Source organism: Tupaia chinensis, unplaced genomic scaffold (assembly GCF_000334495.1).
Source record: "Tupaia chinensis unplaced genomic scaffold, TupChi_1.0 Scaffold148698_1, whole genome shotgun sequence".
NCBI classification, from domain to species: domain Eukaryota; kingdom Metazoa; phylum Chordata; class Mammalia; order Scandentia; family Tupaiidae; genus Tupaia; species Tupaia belangeri.
In genome coordinates, this window is record NW_006208547.1 from 2,226,931 (window position 1) to 2,244,719 (window position 17,789).

A 17,789-nucleotide genomic window follows, 5' to 3' on the forward strand; every position below is an offset into this window, starting at 1 on the left:
TCTGTATCTTGCTTTTTAATATTGTTTGATACAAAAATCATTTTACTGAGACATCTCAATAACACAGGGCCTCTGGTATCTGTTTCACCTTATCAGTGATCCAGTCAGTATAAACATAAATTGAGAAGTGCATTCTGTAGGACAGAATTTTATGGAAAATATGGTATAGTTGATATTGTGGTCTATTTCTCAAACTTATCAAACTACACCACCACTGGGATACATTTACTGTGGGGACAAGAGATTCATTTGTAAGCACTCCCTTTAGCTGCCAGGTAAGGGAAATCCAAGAACTGACAGCAGCATAGCATTTAAGGGCATCAGTCTGGCACACACACACAAAAATGAATATAGGAAGAGATGGAATCACTGGGTATTGAGCAGCGGGGAAGGAAATGATTTGCGCTGCCTGCTGACATATAAAGGTACATTATGCACAATAAGAACAGCTTAGTTCCCTCTGCCTCATGACTTACCTCACTCTAGAACTGAAGGTACATGTTTTGAAGGATAAGTTTATCTTCAGCATGGCCTGGGCAATTATTTGGTATTGATTTTCTGAAAGTTTTGTCTTACATGTCAGCATTTTGTCGGCAAACTTTGCAGCATAATCCAATCAAGTTGGTGCAGAGATGAGTGTGAGTGGAGAGAAACTCTCTGAGAGTGACTCCTTTGCTTGGTTGGTAGCTAGCCTCTCTACATCAAGAAAGCTCTTGGAACTGCGCCTTCTCATCAGGGGAATTGTAATCTCGGGGAATCCCTACGCCTGATTGCGGCTCTCCTCCCAATTGTGCACTTTTGACCTCTGTATTGATTCTGTTCGCTCATCAAAAGCACTGATGTAATTCCATGTGCAGGGATCATGCAGTGATTTGCATTTAGGAGCTGCAACTGTGCGCTGACCCTAAACCATTTCATCAGAATGAAAGTAGACCAAATGGCAGTTGCGTTTCCCCAGATATTAAAGTCTATTGTACCATTTGGTGTTTCTATATTGTATGCAGAAAAAGGGCATACACCACCCGCTCTGGAGTTTTATTTAATTCCAACCAGGAATTGGGAAGTTCTTTAAAACATAACCGGGATCAAAAGGGATTTTATAGATTTCTACATTCCAGCTAAAAAATAGCATTCCTATTTGTCTAGGCTTAACAAAATATGATAAAAGTATCTGACTGTATTTTTAGAAATTCCAGCATGTTTAAAAAATCATTGGATTATTTTACCTCTTTCCAGTGTTTTCTTACTGTGAACCAATTGTGAAACCTATTTATTCACTGCCTAAACATGCCCCATAGAAATGCTCTTTAATAATTCTTGGAAGAAAATAGTAGATGTATCATTCACAAATCCAATGCAATCTAAATATTAACCATTACATAACTTTGTTTTTCCTCCTCCTCTCCCTCCCTTTCCTCTTTCTCCCAGTAGAGTCTATAACAGGGAGGAGATAACTTCTGTACCATAGATACCTAAAAAGAATTTCACTGAAAATCAGTGTAAATCTAAAATTATTTGCAACGTATTCTGTTTTTCTACCTCACCCTTAGATCAGTCTCATTTCTTAACTCTAATCAACAAATATTTACTGGGCACTTTGTATAGGTGCTAGAATGAGCAAAACAGATACGGTTCCTCATGGAACTGATAGTCTAAAAGGAGAATTAGTTAACAAATAACTACACAAATAATGAATATAACAAGGAGGAAAATGTAATAGTAATTACTGATCATAGTAATGAGTCTATAAGGAGAATCATAATTATATCAAAAAAATATGGAAAAGAGCTGATGGAGGAGATGGGGAAAAAATCCTGGAGGCAATGAGTTGGAACCACTCAATGGAAACCAAGGTAGGGGATTTATCAGTTCTGGATGAAAGGCAGGAGAAGGAGTTTGGTGTACATAGAACCAGCAAAAGGACAGAAAACCATAAGGTAATCTGTGGTCCTTCGAACTCATAAAAAAAAAGAGTAGGTTTTCTGTGAAGAAACTATAGCAGAGCTGCCATTGGTGTCCAGATCAGTGAAAGATTAAATCAAGATGGCACAGGTGACAGAAGAGCTATGGAGTTTATTAAAAGCTCTGGAGTTAACAGAAAGTATACTGGATTCTCACAGGCTAGGAATTTGAAGGTTTAAGCCAACAGTCTATAACTCTTTTTTAAAAGAGTTTTTGAGAAGTATCGTGAAGATAAATTACACAGAATATAAAATAATATACTTGGGGTTTTAGTTTAGATTGAGGTGGGCAATGTTATCAGATAAGAACCTCTCTTCTCTTTTTCAGATCTTGAAGGCACTTGATTTCATTTCAAAAGGAGAATTGGATCCCTCTGTGAGAAAATAATTGTGAAAATGTCTGAGATTGCAAAAAAAAGTGAAAAGAGGAAATATCGATAATAATTTAGATTGCATAGTACATTTATAGTTTATAATGTGAATTGTCTTCATAAATCCTCAAAGCAATTTTGTGAACAAGGTGAAGTCATTCTCAAAGTAAGGATGAAACCATTGACATTTATTCAGGCCATGATTTGCTAAAGACTAGCAAACAGTGAGTGGCAAAGTCAGAATTGGAATCCAAGTTTTTTCACTGTAAACCCTATGCTCTTTCTGCTAAATTTATAACACAGTGTTTGAAGTTGCAGAAACATTTACCAGTAGTTTTCTTTAATTAACTATCTATTGCACTAAATAAAAAAGTATGCTCATTTTTTTAGAGAGAATTTTTGCTATAGGCTGCATGCGCTTGCTAAAGAGAAACAGACAGAAAGTGAGAAATTACCTCCTGGGGGAGATGGCCAAGCCACGATTCCTTCTCCGCCAATCTCCTCTTGGGGTCTTGAGCACATGTGCACATGTGCCTAGCATGAGTTTCAAGTTGCCGGTCTGGTACTGGAACTGCGATCAACTACATAGGAGTCCAGTGACATAACCATCATGCCATCTGCTGGTCCTATGCTCACATTTTTTAAATGGATATTTTATTAAAATTTCAAGGAAAGTGTGTATTGGATACATGCAGTACACTTCCAGAGATTCATCGTACTGTGGCTGCTAGAAGATTGACATGGGTTTCAGACTGGCTACCCTGTGCACTTCTCATTGTCCTGGAAGCAGCAACAGATGGGATGGATTTTTATGGCCGGCATGGGAGGAAACCTCCAAATTCCTCACTTTAAAAGAGCAGCAGTAGAGCTGCCCTAAGACAGTGGGGAAGCACTGTGCAGAGGGAGCCGGATTCCACATGGACCCCTGTGGATCAAATCCCAGCCAGGATTCAACATGTGCTGTGTATAGTCATGTGTGCTTGGGATCCTAAGTGTATGGAGAAATGGGGGAAAAGGGACTCGGTTAGACCATCCCTGTTGTAGAGATTCCTCTCTCTCTACTACACACATGTGCCTTTTCAGGAACAGAAATAGCCCTAGTATTCTGGGGAAAATTGAAAGTAGCCCTATTCCTGATAGAAACTCTTATGGAGAAATATTAGGGTGTGATTAAATAATCTCCACATTGCTGACTTTTTCTTGGAGAAGAGTGGTCTAGAATGTATTTGACTAATCCGCTGTCTCTTCCATCATATTCCTGTGATTAATATTTTATGGTACAGGCTCTGTTCTATGAATCACAATCGACAATATGATTATACTTATTAATCATTATTAAAATCAATAATTAGGTAACAGATAACCGAGTGGACTATCCTTTATATAAGCAAAGACTGCTGATTAGCCAGCAAGTTTATGACATGTACCTTGCTCATTTATTATCATTTATTTTCTAAAGTTTAGTTAGGGGACAAGAAACTGAATTTGGATCTTCAAGTCCAAGGTTTAAAAGCCAGCTTTGCCACTTCATCAGAAACTGGGCCCTGAGTAAGTTATTTCACCTTTTGAGGCTTCATGTTAATTATCAGGAAAATGGATTTAACGATATGAACTTAAAGTTGCTTATTTAGATGAAATTAGATTGTATATAAGAAATAAACTAATGAGAGACTTTTTCCTTCTTTGTGTTATTTATTTAGGAAATAAGCAGACCAAATTAGAAATGATGTCAGAGTATCAGGAAACAATGTGGATTGGGGCAGACCAAGAAAGCTCCCCGTGTTAACAACTAGGTAGTTGGGTCAACCCAGATCCTAGGATAAAGGTCACCATCCATATGGATATCACTGGACATGACTTTTTTGTGAACTTGTTAATACTTGATTATATTCTCTTTTATAAGATTTTAAAGTTTTGATCAGGCCTGCAAGTGGTGGTTAAAGGTGGTTGGATTCCACATGGCAGACTACATGTGATCGGGTCCTAGACCCATAGCCTTGAAAAATAGGGACCAGCTGGTGGCGTAGTGGTTAAGGTGCTGGATTTCCACATGGTTGACTGCGGTTGGAGTCCCAGACCTGGTGGCTTGAAAAATCATGCCTGGCGTATGTGTGTGCATGCCCAAAATACCCATAGGAAAGTGGAAGAGAAAGTATTGTGGCATAGCCATCCCCCTATGGGGGTGATTTCCTACTTTCAGTCTCACACATGTGCCTTTTCAGGAACAAAAATAGCCCCAGTATTCTGGGGACAAGTGAAAGTAGCTCCATTCCTGAGAGAAACTCTTCCAGAGAAATACTAGGGTGTAATTAAATAATCTCCACATTGCTGACTTTTGTCTTGGGAAGAGTGGTCTAGAAAGGATTTGACTAATCCACTGTCTCTTCCATCATATTCCTGATTAATATTTCATGGGGCAGGCTCCGTTCTATGAATCACAATCTACAATATGATTGTACTTTGCATTGATATGATGAAGCCCAAAGGACTATTTGATTATGACAGGAGGTACTCTAGAGAAAAGAGTTGATTTTTTAAAATTCAGAAGCACAGATTTAACCTTATCTTCCTGGAAGCAGTGTAGGAGCCATGAAGCTTGTGCATTCTATATGTAAACTAGATACATTTTTCATGTATCTCTGTCTCTCTAGCAAGCATGTGCACACACCCTATGGGGAAAAAATGTTTGAAAAAGGGAAAACACACCAGGCATGTATGTCTGTGTGTCTGAACTCCCAAAAGAAGGGAGAAATGAAGGAGAAGGAATTACAGTGGGACTGTCATTCATGGAAGGATGCTTTCTCACTTTCTCTCTCTCTCTTTCTCTCTCTCTTTCCATGTTTCTCTCCAGTGAGCACATGTGCCCTCTGGCAATTAAAAAAAATAAAGTTTTGATCAGAGGGCTGGCACCATAGCCTGGTGATGATGAGAAGCTGGATCTTACCATAGTCTGAATCCTAGAATTTACTGGGCAAGTGTGTGTGTGCCCAAAGCTCCAAAAGGATGTAGAAATGGAGGCAAAGGGATTTCAGTGTGACCATGCTCCATTAGGGAGTGATTTCTTCCTCTCCCTCTCTGTTGCTCTCTGATAAGTGCATTTATCCTCTGGTAACTTATTATATTTTTTTTGGGGGGGGGTCAGAAATGAAAGGTAGAACTTATGATTTCAGGCCCCAGACCATCTTAATTTAACTTAATGCCACATGTCCCAAACTTTATTGTTTATTAAATCTACCCAGAGTGTCCTTAGAAAACCAAAATTCAACTTTGCATCGATATGATGAAGCCCGAAGGACAATTTGATCATGACAGCAGGTACTTGTAAGAAAAAAGTTGATATTTTTTTTCCTAATTCAGAAGCACACATTTAACTTTACCTTTTTGGATCCCGTGTAGGAGCCATGAAGCTTATTCATGCTATATGTAAACTAGATATGTTTTTCATTACTTTCAATGTGAATAACTTTGAGAAATATTAAATAGCATCTTACTTCACACAGTCTCCTGTGAGATATTGATTTCAGTAGGTAACAATAACTATGGGTCATGAGTAATTTGGTTATTGGAATCAGAACGTTTGACCAGGAAAGATGGATATTTATTGAACATTGCTTGATCTTAACTATCTCTTTGTAATGGTTAATTCATTTTATTTCAGGTTAGAAGGCCCTTGCATGTTGGTTTTCATTTGTCTTAGAGTAATTTACAGGAAAATGAAAATGTTCTTAAAATTATTTTGTATAGGAGCCAGCAGACAGCATGGTGGTTAAGGTTCTAGATTCCCACATGGCTGGTGACAGTTTGAGTCCTGCACCTGGCAGCTTGAAAATCATGCTAGGCTTGTGTGTATGCATGGCCAACATCCTGAGAGGAAAATGGAGGAAAAGGGATTACAGCATGGCCTTCTCATGGGGAGATGGATGAGTTCTCATTTTCCTTGTCACTGCCTCTCTCGGTCTCTCTGGTGAACGCATTCTCCCTGTGGCAAAAGCATACATATATATAGTATATTGTACAAATGTATTTTGTTTCTAGAAATAGAAATGCATGATATTCTGGGTGATTTTTTAGAGTAGAGATTTATTTAGCTCATGGTTTTGGAGGTTAAGGTTAAGGTGCTGAATCTGATGAAGGTCTTCTTGCTAATGTTGGGGCACATCATATGGCAAGATGATGCAAGCATGCATATCTCTGGTCCATGTTTTCTGTCTTATAAATCCCTATAATCTCCTTATAAATCCCCTAGTATCCAGTCATGGGTCCCCACTCTGATGACCTTAATCCTAATCACCTCTCAGAGGTTCCACTCTTAATCCTATAATTAGATTAAGTTCCACTCTCTCAACTTTGTTATTAAGTCTCCTGAGATTTCAATTTGAAATTTTGGAAGATACTTTCAACCATAGGATGCCATCCCTGGTCCCCAAGATATATGTTTCTAACATACAAAATAATTTCAATAGTCCCCAGCATTTTAACTCATTCCAATATTAACTCAGAAATCCAAAATCTACCTGTTCCCGTGAAATTATTGGGTTGTCAGAAAATCATGACATATTTTTCTATGCCTTTCCATGAAAAAATGTGCCATAACTTTTTAAACAAACTAGTAAAACAAATGACATGCTTCCAATATACAATGATGGAAGAGGCATAGAAAAAATATTCCCATTTCATTAGAAGAGACTAAGAGTTACCAAGGGAGTGCCACAAGAGTGGGTCAAGCTGTACATGGGGTTGCTTTAAACACAGAAAGGCTGGGGCAGCAGGTGGCATGGTAGTTAAGGCACTGGATCCCACATGACCAACTATAATTTGAGTCTCAGATGTGTATTTTGAAAATCATGCTGGGTATGCGTGCATTCATTCCCCAAATCCTAGGAGGAGAATGGAGGAGAAAGGATTGCAATGCGGCCATCTCCTGCGGGGAGGGGATTTTTTACTTTCTTTCTCTCTGTGTCTCTGGTGATAGCATGTACACTACAGCAAAAAGCTAAAAAACAAAAACAAACAAACAAAAATGCAAACAAAATCACACACACACACACACACACACACACACGCACAGAGTGAGGCAGAGGAGCACAACACCAGGATGCAGAAAGAAGAAATTAGAGTAGCACAAATCACAGTACATATTACAAATATTTAACCTAATCACCCTGCCATACATTGTCTCGTGATTACATTTTTATGGTATTGCTAGGAGTTAAGGGCCATATTTATTGAAATTAGTTCATTCTGAATCTGGATCTATATCAGCATTTCTCTCATCAATTAAAGTTTTGTAATTGATGCATGATCATTGTTCTCATTTGTGGGGTGCACGGTCATTTATCACAGTAGATGAACACAATGTATAATGATAAAATCAGAGTGAGTAGTATATCTGCAATCTCAGATATTTGTCATTACTTTTGTTGGGAATATTCAAACTCCTCTCTTTTAGTAAATCTAAAGTATACAATAAATTATTATTAACTATAGTTACCCTATTGTGCTATATAACACTTGAACTTATTCTTCTTATCTAACTCAGATTTTTTTACCCATTTCACAAGATCTTTCTATCTACCACCACCGTTTTTCCAGCTTCTGATAAACACTATTCTACTCTCTTCTGCTATGAGGTCATCTTATTTGTTTTCGCATGAGTGAGAACATTATGCATCAATTAACAGAATAATATACCAAAGATTAGAAGGCATACTAAAAATTATAGCTTTTCTCCAAGATTAAACTCTTTCAGATTTATTTTATTCATGTACTTAATTTTTTTATTGCCAGGGTGCATTCACTGAGAGAAAGAGTGAGAGAGAGAAACAGAGAATGCATCCCATCCCATGAGACATGGTCGCATCACATTTCTTTTTTACTATATGCACACAGGTGCCCAGAGTGTTTATCAAGCCTCTGATAGTAGGATCCGAATCATGGTGGGCTCTGTGGCATCCAGCTCCCTTAATTGCTGAGCTAGAAGGCCTGCCCCAGATTTGTTTAAAGACTAAAAAATCTTGGGAATCGAATTCAGCCTTTAAAATGACATGTGGTTTTATTGAGGTAAGCAGTCTGCTCTAGTTTATAGTGTCAAACCTTATGTGCCAGGGCTGCATTTATGTGTTGTAAACTTGCATATATATGAAGGGTCTATATTTTGTGATGTTTTTTAGTATAAAAAAAGTAAGTATATAAGTACAATGTAAAGCAAGAACATATTTCCTGCACTTCAGAAATGATTGGCTTTTATAACTTAAATAATTGATGTGCCATTCATTTATTTATTCATTTTATAAAAAGAATACAGGTTGCTTTTAAAATTAATTAATTAATAAAGTTTTTGCCATAGAGCACGAGTGCTTGTTGGAGAGGAGACAGAGAGAGACAATCAGATGGTAAGTGAGAAATTTTCTCCTCAGGGGATGGTCACAGTGCAATCCCTTCTCCTCCATTTCTCCCTAGGATTTTGAGCATTCATGCACATGTGCCCAGTGTGATTTTTAAGCCGACAGGTCTGGGACTCAAACCATAGTCAGTCATGTGAGAGTCCAGTGCCTCAATCACCACTACATAGCATTTATTTTTTTTACAAAATGCATTTAAAAATGTCACAGGGGTATCTGAATCATGCTTTTTGGGTAGCTAGGCAGACAGAAAGTCTGTGTTCTATTACAGTGCTATTTTCATGTCACAGATGTGAAAAATGAGGTCTACAGATGGTGAGAGAACAGTGGCATGATGGGGACCAAGAAAGATGACCTTCAAAGGCATCCATCAGTGGGGGTTTTAAGCAGGTCTGGGAAACTACAGTTGGGAGTGTAGACATGTAGCTACTCCTCTTCATCCCACTGTGCTCAGGGCCTTCCCAAGTGTTCCAGCTTAGTCTTTGGAACCACAAATATCCTGCTCTTATTTCCAAGCTTCTGGGACAGCCGCACACCATGCTCCCCTGAGAGGAGGTTAGCATCACGATCCCAGCTGCAGTTTATTATGATTTTTCTGTATTTTTCAAGAGAATCAGTATAAAGGATCTAGTAAATAGAAACAGTCTAACCACATGAGAATTGCCAATCAGCATCTTTTCCCAGGTTGGCTAACCAGATCCACAGAGCGTTAACTGCTATGCCATATTATATTTTGGAGACATTCCTAAATAATGATGTTGATTTCTGCTGCATCAGTATCTGGAGGTGAACATTTCCACCCTTCCATAGTGATAGGGGATGTGTCTGATTGTTTGCTGATGGTGAATATTGATGCGTCAGAAAAAAAATAACTACATCGAAAAGGCAATCTGCACAGCTCACAAGCTACACGAAGAGCATGGATATAAATAAAGTGTCAACTGGGTGCTGCAGCTTTGTGCAGAGTCATTTTCGAATTTTCCTTTTTGAATTATTAAATAGACCATGTCAGAACAACGCTGATTATTATCCAATCCATATGCTTCAACACCAACCTTTTATGTAATATCAAGCGACCGCAGTGATCAATTGGACCAATAGTGAATGCTCCCTCATTCTGGAAATGATTCGAGCACTTCGCCACACTGCAGCATCTGATGTAGACACGCAAGCGCCTGCCACATCGCCTACCAGGGAGACCACAGCACTCGCTGCCTTCAGGAATGTGTGCAGGCTGTGAAAAGACACGCCGTTCTTTATCAAGAAATGGACATAGAAGCCCCTCTTTTCAAAATGTAAAGGCTGTTTAGGTGCATTAGCTTTGGTGTTATTACCCAGTTAAGCCTCTGTGCAGCAAAATTACATACATAACCTATATTTACCTTACATAGGTAAAATGTGATAATACATATTTCCGAAATATTATTGAACAAAACCTAAAATGCTGTCTTTTGTTCTTTAACGACTACACTATCTGCTGGAAGCAGAGACTCTGATGTAGGCGTCTAGCCACGTGTAATTTATAAAATGTGATAAAATGATAATCTCTCACCTACACTAGTACACAGTTTATCTAGATAAATAACTCTTTGGATGGATGCTGTGGATGCCTGTAGGGTTTTAGGCATTTAATTAAAATGGAACAAAAATATTAACTGTCAGCTTTGGGATTTTAGCATCCTCTCTTGAAAAGAACATTCTTTAGTCGGAGAACACATTTGTGACATTCACTGGGAATAAATGTGAGATAGAATTTTTCTAGTCCTCCTGAAAAAGAGGCTAAAAATGCATGGTATAAAAATCATCAGAGGAAATGGTTTCCTGAAGATATCTCCCTGTTGCCCTGAACAGCTCCTTCCCAGAGCCTGCTAGTGTGGAGGGAGGAAATTCAGGGAACTTCTCATAATTGCCAGTGATTGGAGGTAACACCCTTTCTCCAGCGTTTTTGCTACCATCCTGGTATGTTGCCATCACTCACAATGACTGTGGAAGCTGAGGGCTTTTTTTTCCTGTCGCTTGTGTGTGATTTTGACGTTGGACACAGGGAGGCAGGGCAAAGCAATGGCAGAAACCAAGCATGAGGAAGAGCCATCAGGGGCCCTGGAGCAAACTGCCTTCCAGTATGCAGAGATTACAAGGGCTTCAATGACTGTCCACTTAACCCCCAAAACACATCCAGAGCTGCAGTGGGAGAGGCACATTCAGGAATGACTATTTTTATTTTTTCATTGTCTCCTGAAAATCAATTTGGACTTTCTTTGGGTCCATGTTTCTAGGGCAATACTTACTACCTTTATGCTACAAACTCTCTTTAAATAATAGATTACACAATGGGCATGTATATCCCATGCAATTTTTTTTTGCTTATTTTTGATTTTATTTTAGGATTTAGAATACACACAAAAACAGACACCATTTCAAATCTTGAAAGATGTAATGAGAACCTATTCTTAACAAATTAATCTGAATTTGTCCACAATTTTGATATTACATGGCATGCCAACAAAGCATGAGATTATCATTCTGAATGTGACATAATATTTATATTTTTTGTTTGTTTGTTTGTTTTCTATAATAAACTCCATGTAACATAATTTTAAGACTCTGTTGCATGTGTATAGATATTCTCAATTAAGAGACACCAGAAATGTTAAAAAATTTTGAGAAAAAATGAGTAAGGAGTTACATTTAAAAATCAGTCTTAGGTATTATTTGAAAATTCATTTGAATTTCATTTTTGGATCTGGAAAATGAGACATTTGCTAATAGGCCAATGATTATGATGAGATCTAATTAGTATAGTTAGTAAAATAATTTCATAGGTTTGGAACAAAGATACTATTCAAATGGGAAAACCCAAAATTATGTTTTGATGATAGGTAACAAACTAAAGGCAATAGATCAGACAAGAACATATTTCCTGCACTTCAGAAATGATTGGCTTTTATAACTTAAATAATTGATGTGCCATTCATTTATTTATTCATTTTATAAAAAGAATACAGGTTGCTTTTAAAATTAATTAATTAATAAAGTTTTTGCCATAGAGCACGAGTGCTTGTTGGAGAGGAGACAGAGAGAGACAATCAGATGGTAAGTGAGAAATTTTCTCCTCAGGGGATGGTCACAGTGCAATCCCTTCTCCTCCATTTCTCCCTAGGATTTTGAGCATTCATGCACATGTGCCCAGTGTGATTTTTAAGCCGACAGGTCTGGGACTCAAACCATAGTCAGTCATGTGAGAGTCCAGTGCCTCAATCACCACTACATAGCATTTATTTTTTTTACAAAATGCATTTAAAAATGTCACAGGGGTATCTGAATCATGCTTTTTGGGTAGCTAGGCAGACAGAAAGTCTGTGTTCTATTACAGTGCTATTTTCATGTCACAGATGTGAAAAATGAGGTCTACAGATGGTGAGAGAACAGTGGCATGATGGGGACCAAGAAAGATGACCTTCAAAGGCATCCATCAGTGGGGGTTTTAAGCAGGTCTGGGAAACTACAGTTGGGAGTGTAGACATGTAGCTACTCCTCTTCATCCCACTGTGCTCAGGGCCTTCCCAAGTGTTCCAGCTTAGTCTTTGGAACCACAAATATCCTGCTCTTATTTCCAAGCTTCTGGGACAGCCGCACACCATGCTCCCCTGAGAGGAGGTTAGCATCACGATCCCAGCTGCAGTTTATTATGATTTTTCTGTATTTTTCAAGAGAATCAGTATAAAGGATCTAGTAAATAGAAACAGTCTAACCACATGAGAATTGCCAATCAGCATCTTTTCCCAGGTTGGCTAACCAGATCCACAGAGCGTTAACTGCTATGCCATATTATATTTTGGAGACATTCCTAAATAATGATGTTGATTTCTGCTGCATCAGTATCTGGAGGTGAACATTTCCACCCTTCCATAGTGATAGGGGATGTGTCTGATTGTTTGCTGATGGTGAATATTGATGCGTCAGAAAAAAAATAACTACATCGAAAAGGCAATCTGCACAGCTCACAAGCTACACGAAGAGCATGGATATAAATAAAGTGTCAACTGGGTGCTGCAGCTTTGTGCAGAGTCATTTTCGAATTTTCCTTTTTGAATTATTAAATAGACCATGTCAGAACAACGCTGATTATTATCCAATCCATATGCTTCAACACCAACCTTTTATGTAATATCAAGCGACCGCAGTGATCAATTGGACCAATAGTGAATGCTCCCTCATTCTGGAAATGATTCGAGCACTTCGCCACACTGCAGCATCTGATGTAGACACGCAAGCGCCTGCCACATCGCCTACCAGGGAGACCACAGCACTCGCTGCCTTCAGGAATGTGTGCAGGCTGTGAAAAGACACGCCGTTCTTTATCAAGAAATGGACATAGAAGCCCCTCTTTTCAAAATGTAAAGGCTGTTTAGGTGCATTAGCTTTGGTGTTATTACCCAGTTAAGCCTCTGTGCAGCAAAATTACATACATAACCTATATTTACCTTACATAGGTAAAATGTGATAATACATATTTCCGAAATATTATTGAACAAAACCTAAAATGCTGTCTTTTGTTCTTTAACGACTACACTATCTGCTGGAAGCAGAGACTCTGATGTAGGCGTCTAGCCACGTGTAATTTATAAAATGTGATAAAATGATAATCTCTCACCTACACTAGTACACAGTTTATCTAGATAAATAACTCTTTGGATGGATGCTGTGGATGCCTGTAGGGTTTTAGGCATTTAATTAAAATGGAACAAAAATATTAACTGTCAGCTTTGGGATTTTAGCATCCTCTCTTGAAAAGAACATTCTTTAGTCGGAGAACACATTTGTGACATTCACTGGGAATAAATGTGAGATAGAATTTTTCTAGTCCTCCTGAAAAAGAGGCTAAAAATGCATGGTATAAAAATCATCAGAGGAAATGGTTTCCTGAAGATATCTCCCTGTTGCCCTGAACAGCTCCTTCCCAGAGCCTGCTAGTGTGGAGGGAGGAAATTCAGGGAACTTCTCATAATTGCCAGTGATTGGAGGTAACACCCTTTCTCCAGCGTTTTTGCTACCATCCTGGTATGTTGCCATCACTCACAATGACTGTGGAAGCTGAGGGCTTTTTTTTCCTGTCGCTTGTGTGTGATTTTGACGTTGGACACAGGGAGGCAGGGCAAAGCAATGGCAGAAACCAAGCATGAGGAAGAGCCATCAGGGGCCCTGGAGCAAACTGCCTTCCAGTATGCAGAGATTACAAGGGCTTCAATGACTGTCCACTTAACCCCCAAAACACATCCAGAGCTGCAGTGGGAGAGGCACATTCAGGAATGACTATTTTTATTTTTTCATTGTCTCCTGAAAATCAATTTGGACTTTCTTTGGGTCCATGTTTCTAGGGCAATACTTACTACCTTTATGCTACAAACTCTCTTTAAATAATAGATTACACAATGGGCATGTATATCCCATGCAATTTTTTTTTGCTTATTTTTGATTTTATTTTAGGATTTAGAATACACACAAAAACAGACACCATTTCAAATCTTGAAAGATGTAATGAGAACCTATTCTTAACAAATTAATCTGAATTTGTCCACAATTTTGATATTACATGGCATGCCAACAAAGCATGAGATTATCATTCTGAATGTGACATAATATTTATATTTTTTGTTTGTTTGTTTGTTTTCTATAATAAACTCCATGTAACATAATTTTAAGACTCTGTTGCATGTGTATAGATATTCTCAATTAAGAGACACCAGAAATGTTAAAAAATTTTGAGAAAAAATGAGTAAGGAGTTACATTTAAAAATCAGTCTTAGGTATTATTTGAAAATTCATTTGAATTTCATTTTTGGATCTGGAAAATGAGACATTTGCTAATAGGCCAATGATTATGATGAGATCTAATTAGTATAGTTAGTAAAATAATTTCATAGGTTTGGAACAAAGATACTATTCAAATGGGAAAACCCAAAATTATGTTTTGATGATAGGTAACAAACTAAAGGCAATAGATCAGACAGGCATGTGTATCTGTAGGTGTGGGTGTTTGTGTGTATGCTTTTATTCACTATACCTAGAGACTGATACAACAGATATAGTTAAAATCAAAATATAACCCTTCTAATTTCAAATGGCAAATAAAGTTCGGCAGTCTGTTGTTAATAATAATCCAATTTAATAAGCACATTGTTTGTTGACTCCCCCCGCCCCCCCCCCCAGGTACATTTTAGCCATCCCTATTGAGAAACACTAGAAAGGTATATTTCAACCTTTCAAAATCATTGCCATGGAAAAAAAGGGAGAGGGTAACCTATTCTATATATTTTTCTCTTGGGCAATGGAAATAACTCTTATGATTCCATAGTTTTTTAGCCTCCTTCCCCTCCCCCCTTCATTTGATCACATTATTCACACAAAGAACCAATGAGCCATTGTGCCATTACCTTAAAATTCTATATTAATGAGATAGCTACAGTTTTTAATCATTTGAGTTTAGCTTTGAATGTTCTGTTTGCTAGAATCATGCATCCGTTTAAAACGAGAACAAGTATCTTATTGTATTTTCTTTCAAATAGTGAATAAAATACTGTTTCTTTTCTCTCTATAAAGTTGCCAAACATTCTAAAGAAAATACCTTATTCTTAAGGAGGTAATCTTATCTATAAAAACACGGATTAAAAAACTGTGTCTGGGAGAAGCACCTAGGGAAATAGGGCCTTGGCATTTTGTTTTCCTTGCTAATGTGTTGGATACAAGCAAGAACATATAGGCATAGTGTAGTTAGCCAATCACCACCATTCAACAAAATACTGAAAGCACCTGAGATGGCATTTAGATGGTACCTAAACAACCTGCACTTAGTGTCTTCTGGAGATGTACTGCATGAATAAAGGGAAGGATTTCTTTGTTTTTACTTAATTTTACATGATGGTCAATTTACTTTTATTGATTATAATTGAATTTATTAAAATTATACTAGAAAATCACCTTAAATAAAGTTGATATGGCACCATAATTTAAACTTTTTGCTTCTCTTTTTAGCCAATAGCTCTTCTCTAATTTAAACATGGCACCAGGCTACCTTGACTCCACAGACAGCACTATTGCATGAATTAGAAAAACTTCTCATCGTTTAAATTTCCTATGTAAAAAGACAGTGGTATACTCAACTTTCTGAGACTTTCCAAGTGAATTATCTGTGCATTGTAATTGCCTAGCAAATAATCTGTGAGCTATTATTTTTTTCTTTCATAATTTTGCTCTTGTTTGATGATAAATCTAGTATTTGTTGGGGTGCCCTTCAAGAAAGTTTAAGCTATTAAATTCTGAGTCCCTCATACTGAACCAAAATATAGAATAGCTATAAAATATTAATTTTAGAGCAGGAGGGAAGGCATTTTTAATGTCATTTAGTTCTGTTTTCTTGATTTCAAATTATGCAAACAAGTGCAATTCAAGAACAAACTTTGGTGAGATTCCAAAGAATATATGTAAATGAGTTTAATGGCTAATAATAATAACAGACACTGCAGTAGACTTACTCCACTCATGTCACTGAAAATACACTTTAAGAACAAACTTACAAACACAAGGAATTTTTCTTGACTTGTGTTTCTTACATCTCAGGAGCTACTTAATCTTTTACCTAAGGTGGTTTTCAGGATTCACATATTAACAACTGCTTAGCATGTTAAAGAATTTTGGCTCTGTCTAAAGCTAAATTGCAATATCTAGGTGAAGTGCCAATGCAATTGCATTTTATAGTTGAAGAAAGAACATTTTCAATCTATCTGAGATTGGTTAGAACATAGAACCAAGATGCTGTTTGGGAACATTAGGCTTCCAGTCCATCTCTGCATTGTGAGAATTCGGTTAATCTCAATAGTTTATTCTAACCTGGAACAGACCTGGCTCTCTCCTCTCCCGTTCTTATCTTGACCTTCCCCCTTATTCACACACACATTCCCTCTTACATGAAACCGTTCAATCGACTTCTTCTTTTCTTATCATAATGATGATTTCTATGTAGTCAGTTAACCAAGACTTTGATCCTATTAACTGTCTAGGGCTGCCCAAACCATGAAATTTTGCTAAATTTTGTCTCATGGATTCTTCTAGAAGCAAATTTTTCATTCCCAGAGTAGTTATTAGACAACTTATTTTAGTGACTGATTTTTTTTTTCTTTTTTAGCAACAGAATCTAAGCAGCCTGATTGGAATTTCAAATGATTGTCACACTGAATTTGAAAGTCTGTTTTACACAGAATGTAACATTTTTTTCTTATATTTTAACCAAGGAGAGGCAAGGAGAAGGTCCTTTTTATCTTTTTCTATCTAAATATATGTTCAATATTATTAATTCAAACAAAAAAGAGAACATCTCAATTCTTTAATGATTGAATAAGATTTTTCAGTCTTGTGTTAGATTATCAACTGCTTCCTTTCTTAATATCAATATGCCAAATTTTTTCACTTCATGATTGAGTTTATTTTTAAAAGGTAGAAAAATCTATCTTAGTACTTGCTGAAACACACAAAAACCAGTTTGTTGGAAAACAAGGCATTGCACCATTCCACTGATTTATTAAGTTGGTTAGTTAGCTGCTTAGTTATATTTCATCTTTAAGCAAGAAAATGGATTGTAGTTATTGCTTGATTCCTGTTGCCTATTTGCTTACCCTAAATTCTCCTTTCTTTACACACGAAGAAGCAAACACTGTCCCTGTCAAATGATAAATGAGGCAGAATTGGTGACGTGTGTGTTTGTCAACATAAGCAAGATCAAATGATTGCTCAGCAGGAAGAAGCCACAGGAAATCCAATGATTTTTTGACTAATTAGCAAAATAATAATAATGTCTCCCTAATGATTACCTTGTACTGGGTTGTGGCCTTTTATCAGACAGATATTCTGCTAGTGTAAACTGATGTTTTGAAGACAATCTAGCAATTTCCCTTGAAATCATGGATGTGGAACATTTTTGAGAAATCTTTCTAAGCATCCTGTTTGTTCTTCTCTATCTTTTGAGTTAGCTGAGAATGAGAATTCGGTTGTATTTTTTTTTT